Source organism: Neoarius graeffei, chromosome 19 (genome assembly GCF_027579695.1).
Source record: "Neoarius graeffei isolate fNeoGra1 chromosome 19, fNeoGra1.pri, whole genome shotgun sequence".
NCBI classification, from domain to species: Eukaryota; Metazoa; Chordata; class Actinopteri; order Siluriformes; family Ariidae; genus Neoarius; species Neoarius graeffei.
In genome coordinates this window covers 2596739-2603359 of record NC_083587.1, presented here as the reverse complement: position 1 = coordinate 2603359, position 6621 = coordinate 2596739, and the positions used below count along the sequence as shown (strand labels likewise).

Genomic DNA, 6621 nt, shown 5'->3' with positions numbered 1-6621 from the left:
CCTTGTTTGCCCATGACTGTACTGCTAAATACAGCACCAACATCATCAACAAGTTTGCTGATGGCACAACCACCTTGGGCCTCCTTACGGACAACGATGAGATGGCATGCAGAGAGGAAGTGAAGGCGTTAGCCAGCTGGTGCCAGGACAACAACCTCTCTCTCAACGTCAGGAAGACTAAGGAGATGATAGTGGACTACAGGAGACAGCAAGGGAGGACACACTCGCCCATCTAGTCGTAAACATTTTTAGAGTATCATTTGTGACAAAATCACAGACAGATGGTCTTCTTCTTTGTATCTTCTCTTCTCGTATTCACCACGAATAAAAATAATAGTAATAAAAAAGCCCCAAGACAAGGAATGACACTTTCAGCCTTGACTTTGCTCCATTTTGGCAACCACTCAGGGATTAATGCATTGGACCTGAAATGCACTGGGGTTCTTTTCAGTGCAAGTTGAAGCCTGTTTATTTACAGTTTACATCAACATACTGATAGCAATCAGTTAAATTACAGCTGAGCCATTAGAGGGCTGTTCCCTTAACTCCCACAACATTTTCTAGTCTATCCAGAAGAATGGAATGATCAGCGGTATCAAATGCTGCACGAAGGTCAAGCAACACAAGTAGCGAGACACAGCCCTGATCAGACACCAACAGTAGGTTATTTACTACTTTAACCAGTGCTGTCTCTGTGCTATGATGAGGTCTAAATCCTAACTGATACATTTCATGGATGTTATTCCTATGTAAATATGAGCATAACTGCTGTGCCACAGCCTTTTCAAGGATCTTGGAGATAAAGGGGAGGTTTGATATTGGACAGCTGACAGGGATCAAGGTCAGGTTTTTTAATCAATAACTGCTAGTTTAAAGGATTTGGGTACATAGCCAATCCTAAGAGAAGAATTTATTATTTTTAGAAGTGGTTCAATTACTTCGGGTATTATCTTTTTTGAATAGATGTGTAGGCAAGGGATCTAGTGCACAAGTTGAGGCTTTTGATGCGGAGATTAATGAAAGTAATTCAATTTCTCTAAGGGGAGTAAAACATTCTAATTGCTGATCTGATACAGTTCTATCAGTTAACTACAGGGTTGGGATGGCACGGTGGTGTAGTGGTTCGTGCTGTCGCCTCACAGCAAGAAGGTCCTGGGTTCGAGCCCCAGGGCCGGCGAGGGCCTTTCTGTGTGGAGTTTGCATATTCTCCTTGTGTCCGCATGGGTTTCCTCCGGGTGCTCCGGTTTCCACCACAGTCCAAAGACATGCAGGTTAGGTTAACTGGTGACTATAAATTGACCGTGAGTGTGAATGGTTGTCTATGTGTCAGCCCTGTGATGACCTGGCAACTTGTCCAAGGTGTACCCTGCCTTTCGCCCATAGTCAGCTGGGATAGGCTCCAGCTTGCCTGCGACCCTGTAGAAGGATAAAGCGGCTAGAGATAATGAGATGAGAACTACAGGGTCACTTACATTGTCTGACCTTAAATTAGTAGTTTGAGTCTTTTGTTGGGTATTCTCAATTTTGTCATTTAAGAAATTCATGAAGTCGTTGCTACTACATACTACAGGTATGCATGTGTCTATAGTGGACTTATTCCTGGTTAATTTTGCTACAGTATTAAACAGGAATCTAGGATTATTTTTGTTATCTTCTATTAGGGAGGGGAGATAAGTTGATCTCGCAGCACTAAGAGCTTTTCTATACTTCAGGAAGCTCTCCTTCCATGCTAATTTGAAAGCTACCAATTTTCTTTGACGCCATTTACGTTCCAATTTTCAAGTGGTCTGTTTTAAACTGTGAGTGTCTTCATTACACCAGGGTGCTAATTTTTTGTCTCTGAACATTTTCCTTTTAAGAGGAGCTACATTAGCTTGTGGCGGATAATGAGGTCAAGTATGGCAGAATGTTGAATCTAAGCATTCAGTTCCCTGATGAAGTTCTGCAGGGGCCGACAGTGACCCAATCAAAGTTGATAACTCTGGGAGATCATTTATAATGCTCTGTGCAGTAGTTGACGTGAATGTACATTTAATACAGTAGTGTGGTGAGGTGCATTATTATTACTCAGACATATTTTGAATGAGATGAGATAATGATCTGTGATAACTTCAGACTGTGGAAGTATGACTATATTTTCTACATTTAACCCGAATGTTAGTATTAATTCGAGGGTGTGACGACCATTATGGATCGGTCCTATGACATTCTGATTAATCCCTACTGAATCTAAAATGGACACAAATGCTGTTTTCAAAGGGTCTTCTGGGTTATCGAAGTGAATATTAAAATCTCCGACAACTAAAGTTTTGTCTAAGTAAATAACCAGATCTGAGATAAAATCTGCAAATTCAGAAAGAAACTCAGAATATGGCCCCGGTGGCCTGTAAATAATAAGTCACCATGAACCTGTTTTTTTTTTTTTTTGGATGCCTTCTTTCCAGTAGAATATAGTGAATGGAATCATTGTAATAGTCATAAATCATGGAGAAATAAACACAAGATTTTCTTGCTAGTTATGATAGTGGACAAAGTGTAGCGTCTCTCCTGGGAATCACAGGTCCTTCTCCCTAACTTGAATCACATAACAAGACAATGAAGTTACAGCCCTTGTTGAAAGCAGTAAAATCAGTAAAGCCATACAGATTTTGTGAAGAATGCAAAGGTGACATGAACCTGCGTTCACGCAGATATCTAATAGAATGGGGGCTAATAGGGGCTTCATGCCCCAAATAGAAAGATGGCCAAGATGGCTTTTGTTTCCCCTTCACATGAGTGTTAGTGCTATTGATGCTGGTCATTTGAGGTTAAGGCCTATGTCGCACTGGCCTCATCGATGAGGCACTGGACTCTTAAGCCAGTGTTTGTGTGTCAAATTTGATGAGAGAAAGGCTTTGTCCAGAGGCTTTTGAAATTCGCGATTGCATGTGTTTAGCAGAGAGGGGAAAGCAGATTTCTTCTAACACCAAAATTTCCAAGTTCCCATTAATTGAGAGTACACACAAGGATGCAGCAGAAGCATGGCTGGCTTGCTAAACAAGAGGAAGCAAATCAGTAGTAAAAATGTGTCACCCATTTCAGTCCAGACAAATCCAGGTGTTTCCAGTTTCTTTTCTTCTTCTGTCCCATGTCAATTTGCACCACATATAGGGACCGTTACAGCGATAGAGACAGGTTCCTAGCACTTCATCCCCCCCTGTTGTTTGCCATCAGTCTTCTCATGTTGGACTTTTCAACATAAGTTTCATGAATGCCTCATCGGCGACGATCCATGTCCCGTTTGAAACCATTCACCCGTACAACTGGGTTTGGGAATGCCTCACCGGTGTTTGCATCATGCAACAGTCTTAGCTCATTGCACAAGTGCACAATGGACTTGTCAGGCTTACTCGAAATCATTTCTGTCAACCATTGCACACTTAGTCCTGGGTCATCAATCTCAGGCAGCCCTGCTCTTATAACAGAATAGCCAAAGGGGCCCCACCAATGGTGCCAGTTGTCTGCAACCCTTTGTTGGCTGTCCATTGCTAGCGATGATGCCTGCTTCAGTAGGATGCACAGAAACGCAGATGGGCTGCGAGGCCCACACCAGAGCGACAGAGTCGTCCGCAGCGGTGGCATGAATGGCCCGGTTGAGGTGCTATGGAATGTCTAGTTTCGTGAGCTCTCCTATACTCCCTTTGATGCTTGTCTTCAATTTCAAACACTGAGCTTTTAACTTTGCTTCGCTATGTTGCTCTAATCGAGGCATCCCTTTCTCACATCTGATCGATAATGACGGCATTCTTCATGTTCCTCTTCCAAACGTCTTTGTACCTCAGTTTCTGTCCTCCTTGTTTCTGTCAGCCTCTTTCCTAGGCTCAGTTCTCTGTAGAAAATGGCTTCGGGTAGTCGCGTGTCAAGCGTGTGCCAGACGTGTCCAGCCCAACGAAGTTGGGAGGCTGTGATAAGGGTTTCCACGCTTACTATTTTGGCTCGCCTGAGGACTTCTACATTGGGGACCTTGTCCTGCCATCTTATTTTGAGGATTTGATGCAGGTGTCGCAGTTGTAGCCTGGTCAGATACTTGAAGTGTTTACTGTAGAGCCTCATATATTCGTTGGCGTAAAGAAGAGGTGATAAGACTGCGGCATTGTATACTTTCAACTTGCTGGTTCTCTTGATGTTATGGCGAGACCATAGTTGCTTTTGTAAAGCACCGAAGGCTTTGGTGGCAGCTTGAATCCGGCGGTCTACCTCCAAGTCTGATGAGTTGATGTTGTGCATCTGCTTAATGCCTATAATGTAATATAATGGAATGTGATTTCAAAAACAAATTTCTGCTTGCTGCATACATTTCACAAGGGCCAAAGGCTGTATCTGACTGCATGGAAGAAGCCATGAGTTAAACCCTGTAGGGCATGCTGAAATAGCTCAGTAGGGAGAGCGTAAGACTGAAGGTCCCTGATTCATTCCCAGGTATCAGGATTGGTGGTTTGTGTACCCCTTTGACCAAGTGGGTGCTAAATTTTTTGCCAGAGCGAGGTCAGTTATATGGCAGTAATTTGATGGTAAAAACAATCTTGCAGCTGCGTCTTGGTTCCATGGTGTAATGGTTAGCACTCTAGACTCTGAAGCTAGTGGTCTGAGTTCAACTCTCAGTGGAGCCTCTGAAGCTGCTCTTTGCACCTCTTTAAATAATATATTTCACCTGAAGGCTGCTTTTGAGCAAGCTTGCATATCCCAAACCCTTTGTTTCCATCAACATGGAACAAGTTCTCTTCAAGATAGGTATGGTCCACTTCTGCAATTTTGGATCTGAGGATTATTCCAGTACCATCACAGCTTCAATGATATTGGGCACTATAGGTCTGGATTTGGGTGCAACATGGTGGCTCGGGGAGCATTAGAACAGTTGGTGGTGGCACAGTCGTGTAGTGGTTAACGCTGTCGCCTCACAGCCAGCATGTTATGGGTTTGAGCCCAGTGGCTGATGGGTGCCTTTCTGTGTGGAGTATGCATGTTCTCCCTGTGCCTGTGTGGGTTTCCTCTGGATGCTCTGTTTTCCCCTGAAGACATGCAGGTTAGGTTAATTGGTGGGTCTAAATTGACTGTAGATGTGAATGGTTGTTTGTCTTTATGTGTTAGCCCTGTGATGATCTGGTGACTTGTCCAGGGTGTGCCCTGCCTCTCGCCCATAGTCAGCTGGAATAGGCCCCACCTTGCTTGCGACCCTGTACAAGAAAAGTGGTTACAGATAATGGATGGATGGATGGAAAGCATAATTGGCTGTGCCCCTAGAACCAGATCAGAGTGATAACTGCCCATCAATGTTTAACTCACTTGGTCTGCTCACATGGCGTGATGGACCATCCATTGTACCCTCTGTTGCCACATTGGATTGTGTGGGTTGGGCTGTGAACGAGCTCAAGTTCTGAGCAGATCCTGTGCACTTTAAATGAAAAACACCTGAGTCAGTCCTCTCAGAATGAAATAGTGGTCAACTGGTGAATTCTCACTATGGACTTTCTGGAAAAGCAGTCAGCTAATGACTGTATTATTTAGTGGTGAATAAGAGAAGAGAAAATACAAAGAAAAAGACCATCTATCTGTCTATCATACCCTAACAATGGCTACTACCTTCCTGGATCCTTTGGTAATTGCTGTGGTTTTGAGTGATTCAAGCAACTAAAGATACCTTTTAGAGTTTATGAAATTAAAGTTACTTTCAAAATGAAGCACAATTAGATGAATTGAAAAAGGAGCACTGATTTTTACGAGATTCATTAGTGCTTCTCTTTGAGGCAATCTCATGCGTGTATTTGAATTTCCTGCATCCTGCAATCAGTTGAGTTACTGTATTTCAATGGCACATCCAGATACAAGGAATCGATTGACATTTTGCGAAACAACCAGAGAAGCTCTTGTTTTGCAGAACATTTCCCTCAACATAAAAAGGCTTCCCCTGTCCTGAAAACAACAGGACCTGTAAAGGAGAGAACTGGCTAGTACAGGGATTGAACCTGTGACCTTGGTGTTATTAGCACCACACTCTAACCAACTGAGCTAGCTGGCCAAAGAAAAAAAATGTCATGGCTGCTGAGGTGCTTCACTAAATAGTAACGAGGCAGTGACTTTCCCTTGAACAGATGTCTTTTCTCTTGATTATTGTTTTGAAGCCCTCAGTTCGACCCACTCACATATTTACACAGGGGGATGAAAATCCCAACATCCAGTCTGAAAAACGTATTCTATCTACTGAGCAAAGTCAGCATGGATAGCTTTAACAAAGTGAAAGAAGGATGCACACCTACTTCCCTTCTTCAACATGGTGGTCCAAAAGCCACCATGTGCTCTGAAGAATCACTTCTCGCCAACCTCGACCCAATTGCTCACACTGAACAATAAAGCAACATCTGCTTCCTGAAACATGCGCCAAAAGAAGGAGAAGCAGGCCAAGGATCCCATGTCAGGAAATTAGGTAGTTTTAAAAGACTGGAGCCTTGAAGATCACCGAGGGAAAGGCTTCTTCCTGTCCTGAAAACAACACATCCAATAAAGGATGGAAATGGCCGGTACAGGGATGCTTTATGGCTGAGGACTACAGTTGACTGGCTAATTTTTGGACTGCAGTTGTCATGA

General features: G+C 43.3%; 2 non-coding genes across 2 annotated transcripts; one reads left to right on the top strand and one right to left on the bottom strand.

Annotated features, from left to right (window-relative positions):
• The first annotated feature begins 4577 nt into the window (after positions 1-4577).
• On the top strand, positions 4578-4649 carry trnaq-cug (transfer RNA glutamine (anticodon CUG)). Its single transcript has one exon. It is a non-coding gene; the product is annotated as a tRNA-Gln (tRNA).
• A 1332-nt stretch (positions 4650-5981) lies between these two features.
• On the bottom strand, positions 5982-6055 carry trnai-aau (transfer RNA isoleucine (anticodon AAU)). Its single transcript has one exon. It is a non-coding gene; the product is annotated as a tRNA-Ile (tRNA).
• Positions 6056-6621: the final 566 nt, after the last annotated feature.